This window comes from Nannospalax galili, unplaced genomic scaffold (assembly GCF_000622305.1).
Source record: "Nannospalax galili isolate Female #2095 unplaced genomic scaffold, S.galili_v1.0 scaffold167, whole genome shotgun sequence".
NCBI lineage: Eukaryota > Metazoa > Chordata > Mammalia > Rodentia > Spalacidae > Nannospalax > Nannospalax galili.
In genome coordinates, this window is record NW_008358534.1 from 2144269 (window position 1) to 2159335 (window position 15067).

Consider the following 15067-nt stretch of genomic DNA (forward strand, 5'->3'; position numbering starts at 1 on the left):
GTGTGTGTGTGTATTATAAAACCATAGACTAGGGCTACTCTCAGTCTTAGGTAAAGAAGCTTCTTTTTCAAATGAACAGAGGTTAATACAGATTCATAACTAGTCAAAGTGATAAGAATAAGTGACTATTGAGTGTCCTTCCCCCAAAAGACATCTATATCACCCTCTCTAATTTCCAGTGCACATGGTAGAAGGAATGTAAAAGCAGGAGAATGGGGAACAATGTTGGGGAAAGCTATCTCCTTAATATGACTCAGTTGCTGCAATCATGAACACAGAGCAGCTGAGGACATTTGCACAAGAATTCTACAACATTGGGTCTTTCAATATTCCATCACGGATGGGGGCAGCTTTTATGAAGCTTCACCTCTCTCTGAGTTAACTACTGGCAGTTGACAGTTAATGAAGCAGGTATTTTTTGCTGGTATAGCTACTGGAAAATTGTTTGTGCGCTAATAAACAACTCCCTATCTATGATTCTACAAGCAAACCCAACTATACTCAGTGAGTCATAAAAACAAAATAAATGAAAGTAAGATGCTGAATAGTTGGAAGAACAAGGGGATCAGCAGGAGTGACTGGGGGATAAGAGAGTTGTGGGGTTAAATATGATCAAAATACATGGTGCATATGGATATGATTGTTTAAAAATGATGGTAAATTCAACAAAAAACATTAAAAATTGGGAAGAGTCATTATGTAAAATATGGTATACTTCATTTTTAAAATAGTATGTTTTTTCAATGTATATTTTTATTAAATTTTTCTGTACCTTATACAGAACATTGTAATCATCTTTATACACACTCCCCCACGTGTACCCCCCATAAACCCCTCACTGGATTTCATGCATTCTGTCATATATGTTAAGGTCTATCAAGTCAAGTTTGTGTACTCAGATGTCCCTCAGTTCAAGTTCATCCACTGAAGTTAAGTTAGCTTATCTAGAGTCTTTCCCTTAAAAAAGATCAACTCTCTCTTACCCAGCAGTAATCAGCTGCCAATAGTTCCTCAGTTAAGGTTGGGGCTTGCTGCTCAGTTCCCCAGTTCTATACCAGGTTTTTGTCTGAAATAGTATCAGTTCGTTCTTAGACTTGGTTTAATCAATATATTCATCAGATAAATGGCATGTAGTTTTTGGAAATTAATTCAACTTTAATGTCTCCCTTGTCCTTTGTAGCTGAGCCAACATAAATATATAGGCTAGAGTAGAACTTTAAAATTTTTTTTTATTTATATTGTATGTGTATGAATGCATTGGCTGCATGTATGTAAGTGTACTCATGTCATGCAATGCCCGTGGATGTCAGAAGAGGGCATCGGATCCACTGGAACTGGAGTTATGGACAGTTCTTAGCTGCCATGTGGGAGCTGGGAATAGAACCCAGTTCCTCTGTAAAAGCATCCAGTGCTTTTAACCGCTGAGCCATCTCCCCAGGCCCCTAGAGTAGAATTTTTAAGACAGAAAAGAATCTGAGCTCTTGAGGGTGCAGAAAAAATAAAACTAACACATTTTGCCATCTGTTGTGGAACTACTAATATAGAAACTCATTTCGATTGTGGAATCAGAAGAGAAGATGGAGGGAAGGCACATGAGATAGGTGCCTTATGGGTTAGACTTTAAGGAGGAATGATTCACTTTCATTCACATATAATTGTCCAAAACTTGGGTGTTCAGGAGATGGCTCATTGGGCAAAGTGCCTACTGTGAATTTGTGAGGATCTGAGTTCATATCCCTAGTATCCACACAAGAAACCAGGCATGGTGGCATACCCTTGTATTCCCAGTGCTGGGTAGGCAGGTACACAAGAATCCCAGGGGTTGGCTGGGCAGCCAATCTATTCAATATGGCACACTCTAAGTTTAGTGAAAGATGCTGTTTCCAAAAATAACAGTGAAATGTATTAGAGGGAGATAACACATACTAGATGTTGACTTCTGGCATGCACACACACACACACACACACAAACACACACACACACACACATGCACCAGTGAAAATGAATGCACTTATAAACATATGCACATACACAAATACACAAAATTTAAAATTAAGTTATATTAAATAAAAATTAAAATTAAAATTAAAAAATTTTAAAAGTTAAAAAAATTTGAAGCTTACTTAGTCACACAAAACTTGAAGGAAAGGTAAATGAAGTCTATTTAGATAAAGAAACCTTGTAATATTGGAAATGAGCTGATAATGTGTGAAGTTTTGATGTGTGCATCACTATAATTCCAGTATTTGAGTAGGACTTGATGAACAATGTCTGCTCACATCTGGTGGATGAATGAGTTTGATTTGAGGTAGTGATTGTGTAGAACAGTAGCATATAAAATGCAGTAAAGCAACATATTGTAGACATCCCACAGAGTACAAGCAATGAAGTATAAGTACGTATGAGCCACTAAAATTAAGAAAAAAACTTCCCAGTGCTAGACACAGGATCAAGTTGATAATCATCTGCAATCATACTTACTACTGGCTATCTTACATAATATAATAAAGTGTATACAGGCTGCTGTGGACAAAAATCATCAACAGTTTCACTCAGCTATGAATACTGTCAACAACAATAATGACGCCTTAGGCAAGATAGAGATATGGCCACTGGTGCAATAATGGTATGAATGTAATGGGAGTAGCCTCCTTGTTTCTGATGAGAGGTATGTTGCTGAATGAACTCAGTATCAAACTGTCTTCTAAATACTTATCCTTATATCTGTAGTGCAGTTCTCAGACCTCATGAGAAAAGTTGCTTTTCACAGTGGATAGTGGCTAAGACATAGACTCACAACTTGACAAAATGTAGAGAATAAGTGACAGTCAAATGCTTAGCATTAAATATCACATCTGTAGTACCAACTGCTCCTCACAAGACTCAGAGATCAAGATCATCCTAAAGCAGGGGGCTGAAATATTGTAAGAACCAGCGGATAGGAAGAATTGCTGCAAAACTGATTTCTGGATATGATAGGCTTGATGTACACATGAACTCACAGTGGCTATTCATACCTACACAAGACCTCTTCAAATCCACCATCCAAAAGTACAGCTTGAATGAGGGGCTCCTGAAGTCCATTTTGATGAAGATATTATGGACATGAGTCATAAAATAAACAATGACAAATCAATATGCTACTGACACTGAAGCTTCCTCCCTACTGACTTACTTTCACACTACTAGAAAGTGTTATGCATCCCTTTGGAAGACAAAAGCAATCATCAGCCTTACCCAGTTATGAACCCTGTGAGCTACAGTGATGATTGGCCTGGCAAAACATATCCACTATTGCAATAATGGCATGAATGATCTGGAAGAAACCAACCACTTTCTGAGTGGATTTAAGATTTAAGGTGTAATTCACAAGATGGAGTCCATATTGGGCACTGTTATCAGGGCCAAGATAAAGTGGCTAGACAGATAGTAAGCTGTAGGGGAGAAAGCTACTGCTATTATTCTACTAAATGAACATAGTACTAGTGACTTTTTGTTATACTCATATATTAGTGCATCTCTCAACTCACATCAGAGAAGCTGTTTCTTGGAACAGATGCTGAATCACACAGAGATCCACAACTGGTCAACCTGCAGAAAATAAAAGACTAGAGTGCTTGGCCACAAAAAGGACACTTATATCATAACTTAGGCTCTGGGATAATTGCAGAATAGGGGTCTGAGAAAGTCAAAGAGAAATTATAAGGACCATGTTTTTCAGACACAACAGGGCAGTTACACTTGTGAACCCACAGTGCTTGTGACAGCATACATAAGACCTGCAACTTCCCAAACCCAGATGAAATCCAGCACGGAGGTTGGAGTTGAGCAAGAAGCCCCTGTCCTTGCTGAGGGACTACTAGGGTTAGATAGCTGCTCATAAAGGGAGCATGAATTTTCTTTAAGAGTGTGATGCTAGATAGTTTGACTAGGGTCCGTGGAATGTACCCACACCGAAGAACATTTAGAGAACACAAATTAGACTTAATAGACCTTAAAAACAATACTAGAGGACATGAATCGAGGACAGCGTAAATGGTGAGGGGGCCTGAATATTATCAAAATGCACTGTACTAAATTCTCAAAGTATCATTACAATTTTATTTTAAAATAGTACATGGTGTTTGAATTATAGAGAAACTGGAACCATTATATAGCTCTGGTGGAAATGTAAAATGGTGTATCCATTGGAAGAAACAGTTTGGCAGTTTTTCAACAAATTAAATATTCCATTACCATATTATCCACCACTTTGTCTCCTAGGTGGATAATCCAAACAGAAAAGTGTAGTTGAGAGGAGCATCAGAAACATTGCAAATAATATTTCAAAAAGGAAAATTTGGTAAATATGCAGACTTGAGAAATATATACATGACTATTGCAGTTATCAGCAAGATAAAAGGAGAATAGAAAAGGATAATGTTTAATATAAACCTGAGTAGTGTATACTAATGAGGTAATGTGAGTCAAAAAATAGGGAATTTTTTGTCTTTTTTGAGACAAAAATTCCTGGAAATCACTATGTAGACCAGGTTGGCCTTGAACTCACAGAGATCTACCTGCCTTCGCCTCCTGAGTGCTGGCATTAAAGGCATGCACAACCACGCCTGGCTTAGTAAAGAATATTTTAAAGAGGATGTGTTTAAAACACATTTGCGTGTTGATGTGAAGAATGTTTGTATGAAATTATTATGTAATTGAGCAAGAGAACAATTCCAAATGGAAAAAAGGCAAAAAGATATTTACTGCAAAACAAATGGGATCTATAGTAAAAGTAAAATGGACAAAGAAGTTATGTGAATGTAAATAATGTTTAGCATATATAATAGAGAAGGAAACCGTGGCATGGCTACAATTGGAGGGAAAATGAGCAATTAGGTGTCTAGATCATGAGCAGTAAAATGGGTGACTTATAAATGACACAGGGAAAATATCACTGATATGGGAATAATAAAGGCTTTTAAGATTCAGAAATGTTGAATCAATATCTACGAAAAGTTGAAGTTACCAAAGTGGTGGCAAGCATAAAGGAAGAAAGAACCTCTGTAACCTAAATTGGGCCTAAATTGTTTAATTGATGAGGAAAACTGCAGGGAAAGACAACAGATGAAATGCATGAGGAAGGTGGGCACATGGCAGCACATAAGTCTAATGTTATGAACTTCAATTGTTTCTTGGATTGTGAAGGAGAAAATAATGGAAATGATTTGGAAATATAAATGTGTACCAAGGCAATCATGAGAGCTTGATCTCTAGACTCTGCGAAATGCAAAGAAAATCTTTCACTTAACGAAACATACAAGGAAATTGATCCCCTCATAGTGCAGCCAGGTCAGAATTACAAAAATGAGATGTATGTAACCTTAAGAGTTTGAAGTTACTGTAACTTCCTCAACAAGTCTGTTAGTTACAAAGGTCAGATTAGGGTTTATGATGATAGAGGGCAAATTGAGTATGATTTAGCCATACATAGGGTAATATTTATATAAAACTCCATGAAATGATAGATACTCTGTACTATGGTGATGTCAGTATCAGTGATGAGATGATATGCTCAGAAGGCAACTAACCTGGTCAAATGGCAGCCTTCTTATCTACAATATAAAAGATTCTTAGGATTATACTTTTCCTTTTCTTATAATTGTACAGTAGATGTGGAAAATGACTAAAACCTTTCTGGTCAATTGTTTGACCTTGAGTACAGGAGAATCCACAAATACCAATGAAAAATACCATACAGCTCACAGGATGATCTGGGCTTCCAAAAATTAACTCATAAATTCTGAATGGAGAGGGGGAGTATGTGTTTTTGTGAATGTGAGTATGCAGAATAACAGAGAGTTACTATCATAGGCATATGGAGTTCTGCACTGATCTTAGACAATCCAGCATGTAGTACACACATGGCCCAGATGCAGGCATCAGCATCTTCTGAACATATGCAAAGCCATAGCTGAGGACATGCTATGGGGATACAGTTTTGTCTCCCTGGAAAATATTTATTTAAACTTTCTAGACAGCATGTGTAAAAAGAAAAACGGAAGAGACATAAGTGTAGTGTTTTTTCTAACTTCTCTCTTCAAGATGCATTTGGATTTGTGTTCCCTAAATGAATTTACCTACTAAAGCTCCAGGGAGTTCATTAGTGGGCAGATGTTCCCACCTAAGTATGGTTACCAGCAAACTCATTGTCTTTAAAAAGAATAATTCCCTACACTTACAAATTATGACTTAGAAGAGCAACTCAACCTACGTCAGGGGCTTTGTGCCTTACACCTTCCTCTTGGGAATCAGCACTGTCCCCAGAGGATGAACTTAGTTAATATTGTCAAAGTAGTTTTTCTATCTTTATTTATTCACTAGACTGTCTTAGAGTGGAGCACAGGCAATCAATGCAATACTAAGATTAGATTTTGTTCATCAAATCCTTATAGGGTGTGTAAGTGTCAAGGCAGAGGTTAGAAATATCTAATTGAATTCCCAGTGGAGATGTGGCCTCAAAATCTGGAACACACAGAAACAGAACCTGATTCAATAACAGAAGTCCTTCAACAACACTTCAGTTTCCTCATCTGTAAGGTAGAGGCAACAATAACAGTCCCAAATAATTATTGCTAGGAATAAATGGATAAAGTTTATATGATGAAATCAACACAGTGATTAGAACATAGTAATTCTCAGCAAATTTAGTTTGTTCTACCTTGAGACAACTTATGTGTTTAAATCTCTCCAAAAGTTCTTTCAATTTTTATACATTAATAATTCTCAGTTTAAGCATCAAATTTGTTCTGTGATTTTCTTCCAGTAATGTCCCTCTGCTCAAATATTATCAGCTACCAAAATATCAATTACCTCAAAATGTATTCATTTGTATTTTCATTGTTCTCTATAGACAACTTCTTAATGGATACAAGTCATTGATGCTACTTCATTTATTAGATTTTCTTCATTTTAGCCTTTCACTGGTGAATTTTTGCTGCTTTTTTTTTTTTTTTTTTTAATTTATCTGGGCACAGGCAGGACACCTAATGTTTTTCATTTGATAGAGTAGAAGGGGTAGATATGATCAGCATACCTTATACAAACATATGAAAATGACATAATGAAATCCATTATTTTGTACATTTAATATTACTAACAAAATATTTTCAAAAATAATCAAGAGATTAAATGTGACTTAATGAATATGACTACCAATATCCTAAGTGGAGAGAGCTACTAGCTAATTTAAGAATACGCTGTTATGAAATTTCCACTTTCAAATTCTTATTTAAAATCAACGACTTTAAATAACTAAGGAAACAATAAAAGAGAATGTTAAAGAACAAGTCAAGATGTGCCTGGAAGTCAATACACAGTAGCTTTTAATATAAAGAAATGAAGACGCAACTGCCACGAAATCCCTGCTGGAAAAAATCACATTCTTTGCTCCAGGGATTGAAGAGAAAAGTAATTTTGTCACAACTCTGTATCATCCATCCAGATGTGTGACTTTGTTTTTCAAAGTGAAACCTGGAACTCTATAAACTAGGAATCCATTCGGTGAACTTAAAGAATACCATATGCGCCCCTATAATCAAGCTTAAATTTTTCTATGGTAGAATAAAATGAATTTTTATACCTTGCCACTTTATTCAGAAATTTAGCATAGGAATTGACTATAAAAGTCTGAGAATTCATATATAGCTTCCAGAGCTACGCTTTAGTTCTGGAATTTGTAACATTTTAAATTAACTCTACAGAAACATTAACAACAGTTAAGTGTAGCTTCTTGCTGTTTCAAGCAGCAAGTATCTACGCAGGGAATATTTCATGTCAAATGTGTTACCTCCTTTCCAAGGTGTGACCAGGTAACAGGTCAGTAAGATGATTTTAATTCTCAGAAGAACTGTAATTATGGTGCTTCTGAAAACAAGCTGCCATGAAGGTCCCAGACACTGTACCTATGAGGAAATTCTTTTTATGTTTTACTCTGCTCTGCTAGCATTATCTCTGCCCGATCTTTCTGTCTCCCATGTTCTTAAACTGGTCTCTCTCATGATCTCAGATCTGCCCCACTCTCTTTGGCTGTGCCTCCTCTGACAAAACTGTTTCCCACTCTTCTGATGGACTGTGCTGCTGCCGTGCATAGAGCTTCTCTCTCAGAATCCTCAAGGCCACTTCATATTTCCCTATCATCATGCTAACACTCAAATACTTTATTCATGAGATTAAGTATTAACATATATGATAACATTAAGTAAAATTTTAAGTTATACCAGGCATTAGCCTATGTATTTCACATATATAGTGCCTTCACTATTCCTCTGAATAGCCATAAGAAGTAGGATTCATTCTTAATTTCATTTTACTGATAAGGAACCTAAGGATTAGAGACGTTTAATAGCTTGCCAAGCAGGTGGCACTGAAGTTAGTAGTGTAGTCAGATTCTACAACTTAAAATAATTTACAATCCTATTTGTCTCATTGATTATTCATTTCTTTGCTAAATTTTATATTTAAAATATATTATTCTAACTTTCATTTCTCTATTTCTAATAAAGAATATATACAATGCAACAGGAAAATGGGTTCATATACATGCTATATTCCATGTATTCGCCTTATCTTGTTCTATTAAAAAATAACATTAACCTGGGCATGGTGGCACATGCCTTTTATCCCAGCACTTGAGAGGCAGAGGCAGGAAAATCTCAGTGAATTCGAGGCCAGCCTGGTCTACACAACAAGTTCCAGCCCAGCTGGGGCTTCAGGGAGACCCTGTCTCAAAAAGACGAAAAAAAAAAAAACCATTAAATCAGAAGTTTATGCATCATTCTTTTAGAAGAGTTAGGACTTAGAGGTCTATGGTAGGGTGGGTAGTTAATCTGGTTTGGAAAATTAGTCCTGCGATTTGAGGTTAAGGGATTGGAGCTTGCCTGTGAGAGAGGCTGGCAGGAGAAGAGTGGAGGTGGATAAAAGAAATGGGCTAGGGAGGCAGTGAGTTTGATTTGACTTACCAGAGTTCTGGCTGAGCAGATCTGTCTGCCTGATTCAGAAGATGGGAATTTGGTGGTGAGAGGACTGCCTGGGTGAGGATTTAGGGATCTATGGTAGGATGAGAAGTTAATCTGGTTTGGGAAGCTAGTCCTGGGACTTGAGTTGAAGGAATTGGAGCCTGCCAGATTAACCAACCACCCTACCATAGACCTCTAAATCCCCACCCAGGTGGTCCCCTCACTGCCAAATTCCCAGTCTCTGGATTAGACAGACAGAACTGCTCAGTCAGGACTCTGGTAAATCACGTCAAGCTCACTGCCTCCCTACCCCATTTCTCTCATTCATTCCCACCCTGTCCCCTGCTGGCTTCTCTCAAAGGCAGGCTCAAATTTATTCACCACAGGAGGACTAACTAATCCATTTCTCTCATCCTTGTCCCTGCCAGCCTCTGTCACAGGCAGACTCCTATTCATTCACTTCAAGTCCCAGGACTAACTTCCCAAACCAGATTAACCAATCACCCTATTATAGATCCTTAAATCCTCATCCAGGCAGTCCCCTTACCACCAAATTCCCAGACTCTGGATCAGACAGAAAGACCTGCTCAGCCAGAGCTCTGGCCTCTCTCACAGGTAGGCTCTAATTCCTTTACCTCAAATCCCAGGAATAGCTTCCCAAACCAAATTAACTAACTACCCTACCATAAATCCTTAAGTCATCATCTAGGCGGTACCCTCACCACCAAATTCTCAGCATCCAGCTCAGGCAGACAGACCTGGTCAGTCAGGACTCTGACCAGTCTGCTACACAGCAATAACCTGAAATACTCATAAATTTGTATTCCCTACCCAAATGAAAATTAACTAAGTTAGATAAACAATATTAACAGAACCAAAATTAAATTAAACAAAAGCATATTAGAAGTTCCTGTTGAACACATAACCAACAAAGAACATCCATACACCCAGAAGGCAATGCAAAAACACAAACAATATGAAAAATCAGGAAAATGCATCTCCAATAAAACCCAGAAGTGCACAACATTGAGAATCACCCTGTACAACGTCAGGACACAGAATTTAAAAGAACAATCATAAACATGATCAAAGAATTGCAAGAAAACACAAACAACTCAAAGAACTCAAAGAGGAAAAGGATAAACTTTTGGCAAAAGCTCAAGAATATATAAATATGCAGCTTAATGAAATATCAAAAATAATTCATAATTGAAAAGCAAATTCACTAAAGAGATAGAAATACTGACGAAAACCAAATGGAAATGAACAAGGGACTAAACGTCTCAATAAACCAAGTAGAAACAACAGGAGAAAGTCTCACAAGCAGAAAGAATGAAATGGAAAACAGAATATCAAGACTGAGGATAAAGTTGAAGATCTGGACTCCTTAACCAAAGACCATGCAAAATTAAAAAAAACACAGGAATGCAATACTCACGAAATGTGGGACAATATGAAATGACCAAATCTACATATTATAGACATATGGGAAAGAAAAGAATATCAAACCAATGGCATCGAACAGATCTTCAATAGAATTATAGAAGAAAAATTCCCTACATTAAAGAAAGATATACCTATAAAGTTTCAAAAAGCACAGAGAACACCATTAAGACATGATCAGAACAGAAAGTCTGAATGACATATCATAGTAAAAACATTAAAAGTACAGAACAAAGAGAGGGTACTGAAAGCTGCTAGAGAAAAAAAAGTTACATTTGAAGGAAAACCCATCAGAATTACAGCTGGCTTTTCAATACAAACTATGAAAGCCAGAAGGGCCTGGAACAAAGTATTACCAGTTCTAAACAACCATGGAGGCCAACTCTGAATTATTTATCCAGCAAAACTATCTATCAAGATCAAAAATTTTCCATGACACAAGTAGGCTGAAAGAATTAATGTTTTCTAAACCAGGACTACAGAAAATATTTGAAGCAATACAAAGGACCAAAGAAAGGAATGTGCCCAAGAGGCCACAGAAAGAAAATGAAGATATAACAACAGAAACACAAAATAGGGCCACAAACACAAAGAAATTAAAATGACAGTATACAATACACACCTTTCAATAATAACACTAAATATCAATGGCCTCAACCCCCTTGTCAAAAGACTGGTACAATGGATCAAGAAAGAAAACCCAACTTTTTGTTATCTTCAAAAAGCTCATCTCTCCTTCAAGGATAGATACTATCTGAGGGTGAAAGGATGGAAAAAATATTCCAAGAAAATGGCCCTAAGAAGCAACCAGGTGTTGCAATTTTAATATCTCACAAAATATACTTTAAATTAAAACTCATCAGAAGCGATAAGGAGGTTTACTTCATTCTAATCAAAGGAACAATTGACCAAGAAATACAGTCATGACCATTTATGCACCAAAATCTGGAGCATCCAATTTCACAAAATCAGTAGTCTAGGAATATAAAACAGAGATTGGCACCAACTCAGTGATAGTGGGATTTCTTCAATAGACAGAATAAACAGAGAGACATCTGAATTAAATGACATACTATATGAAATGGAACTAAAAGATATATACAGAATATTCCACCCAACCACCAAAGAATACACTTTCTACCCAGAAGCTCATGCAAGTTATTCTAAAACTGACCACATTCTCAACAAATTCAAAAAATTGAAATAATTCCCTGCCTTTTATCAGTCCACAGTGCAATAAAGCGTATAATCATCAGGAAAAGAAGCTCTAGTAAATACACAAAATCATGGAGATCAAGCAACACACTCCTCAATCATGAATGGGTAAAGGAAGAAATTAAGAAAGAAATAAAAGATTCCTGGAACAAAATGAAAACAAGAACACAATACAACAAAATGTTTGGGACACCCTAAAATAATCCTAAGAGGTAATTTTATGGCTTTTAGTCCCTACATTAAAAAAAATCACAAAGAACACATGAAAATGACTTGACCATACAACTCAAAATTCTGGAAAGGCAAGTACAAACTAACCCCAAACCTAGTAGATGAGAAGATATAACAAAACTCAGAGCAGAAATTAATGAAAGAGAAAGAAAGAAAATAATAAAAAAAAACCCAATGAATATAAGCGTGGGTTCTTTGAAAGTTTAAGCAAGATAGACAGATCCTTAGCCCAGCTAGCCAAAAGGAAGAAAGAGCAAATCCAAATTAACAAAATTAGAGATGAAAGAGGAAACATCACAACAGACGCCAAAAAAATTCAAAATATTGTAAGGGACTCCTTTAAAAATCTATGCCCCAATAAATTTGAAAACTGAAAATAAATGGATGAATTCCTAAAATCACAGCCACCACCAAAGTTAAACCAAGAGATCAACAGGCTAAACAGACCCATAACAAATAAGGAAATTGAAACAGTAAGACAAAACCTCTCAACTGAAAAAAAAGTCCAAGCCCAGATGGATTCACAGCAGACTTGTACCAGACATTCAAGGGAAATCTACAACCAACACTGCTTAAATTATACAAAAAGATAGAAACAGAGGGAGAACTCCCAAACTCCTTCTATGAAGCCAGTATTACTCTAGTACCAAAACCAGGTAAAGATATAACAAAAAAGAAAACTATAGACACCTATCCTTGATGAATATAGAAGCAAAAATACTCAACAAAATACTTGCAAACCACATACAGGCACACATCAAACAGATCCTCCACCACGGTCAAGTCGGCTCTATCTCAGAGATTCAGGGATGGTTCAACATATGTAAGTCAATAAATGTAATAAAACATATAAATGGACTTAAAGACAAAAACCACATGGTCATCTCAATAGATGCAGAAAAGGAATTTGACAAAATTCAACATGCACACATGTTAAAAGTCCTAAAAGGAGTTGTTCTAGAGGGAACATACCTCAACATAATTAAAGCTATATACAACAAACCCATAGTCAACATCATCCTAAATGGAGAAAACTGGAAGCATTCCCATTAAAATCAGGAACCAGGCAGAGCTGTCCACTATCTACACTCCTTTTCAATATAGTGCTTGAAAACCTTGCTAGAGCAATAAGACAAGAGAAGGAAATTAAAGGAGTAATAAGTGGAAAAGAAGAGGTCAAATTATTCCTTTTTGCAGATGATATGCTATTATATCTAAGAGATGCCAAAAATTCTACCAGAAAACTTCTAGAAATGATCTTATTTTTCTCTTGAAATCTTTTACTTTGATACATCAGGGAAAAACCTTATAGGTTCACATGGAAAAAACAGACATGATCACAGGGAAGCTAACCTAATTGGCAAACACTGATGCCTGCCTATCAGGTAATGTTGAAGCTGAAGTTCTAGGAGTTTGAAATGCGACAGGGCTGAAAGGAACAGATTAGTATTCTTCTCCTTCTTCCTCACCCTCTCCTTCAACAGAATCCACAGCAACCTCCTCATAATCCTTCTCCAGGGTAGCCATGTACTTATAGGCCTCAGAGAACTCCCCTTGCTCCATGCCCTCACCCACATACCATTGCACAAAGGCACACTTGGCACACATCAGATCAAACTTGTGGTTGAGACATACCCAGGCCTCAGCAATGGCTGTGGTGTTGCTCAGCATGTACAGAGCTCACTGTACCTTGGCCAGGTCTCCACCATGTACCACAGTGGGAGGTCAGTAATTGATGCCAACCTTGAAGCCAGCGGGGCACTAATCCACAAACTGAATGCTACACTTGGTCTTGATCATAGCAATGGCAGGATTGACATCTTTGGGCACCACATCCCACGGTACAACAGGCAGCAAGCCATGTATTTGCCATAGCAAGGGTCACATTTCACCATCTGGTTGGCTGGCTGGAAGCAGACATTGGTGATCTCTGCTGCACCAGGTTGGTTTGGTATTCCGTGAGATCTACATTCAGAGCTCCATAAAATCTCAGGGAAGCAGTGATAGAAGACACAATCTGGCTAATAAGGCAGTTAAGGTTAGCGTAGGTTGGGCGCTCAATATCAGGGTTTCTATGACAAATGTCATAGATGGCCTCGTTGTCTACCATGAAGGCACAATCAGAGTGCTCCAGGGTGGTGTGAGTGGTGAGGATAGGATTGTAGGGCTCAATGACAGTGTAGAAACCTGGGGGGCTAGGTAGTTGGAGAACTCCAGCTTCAACTTCTTTCCATAATCAACAGAGAGCCGTTCCATCAGCAGGGAGGTGAACCCAGAGCCAGTTCCCTCACCAAAGCTGCAGAAAACCAAGAAGCCATGAACACCTGTGCACTGGTCAGCCAGCTTGCGAATTCGGTCCAAGAAAAAGTCAATGATCTTGCTAATGGTGTAGTGCCGGTGGGCCATAGTTATTGGCAGAATCTTCCTTGTCTGTGATGAACGGCTCAAGGTGGAAGAGCTGGCAGTAGGTACCAGTGTGCACTTCATCAATGACCATGGGTTCCAGGTCTACAAACACTGCCCTGGGCATATGCTTGCCAGCACCTGTCTCACTGAAGAAGGTGTTGAAGGAGTCGTCTCCTCCCCCAATGGTCTTGTCACTTGGCCCCTGCCCATCAGGCTGGATGCCATGTTCCAGGCAGTAGAGCTCCCAGCAGGTGTTGCCGATCTTAACACCAGCCTGGCCAACGTGGACAGAGATGTACTCACCTATATTTGGCCCCTAAAGAGGTTGTTGGAAATGGAAGAAGCGAAGGGAAGGCGACAGAGATCTCCCACTAACAGACTGCCAATGAGTCAAGGGAAGTCGAAAAGATTAATATTTTTAATAAAGTGGCAGGTTACAAAATTAATCTACAAAGGTCTGTAGCCTTTTTATATACCTGTAACAAGTAATCAGAGAAAGAGTACATGGAAACACTCCTTTTCACAATAACCTAAAACATATCTTGGAATAAACCTGACCAAAGACATTAAAGAACTCTACAATGAAATTTTTAAATCTTTAAAGAAAGAGAATCAGGGAGACACAAGAAGATGGAAGGACCTCCCATGCTTATGGATTAGAAGAATTAATATTGTGAAAATGACCATCCTTCCAAAAGCCATTTACAGATTCAATGCAATGCCAATCAAAATCCACATGACATTCTTCACATAATTGGAAAAAAAATCCTAAAAT

General features: G+C 37.6%; 1 pseudogene; it reads right to left on the bottom strand.

Annotated features, from left to right (window-relative positions):
* Positions 1-13329: 13329 nt before the first annotated feature.
* The window catches only part of LOC103724679, a 39484-nt pseudogene continuing 37746 nt past the window's right edge, over positions 13330-15067 (bottom strand).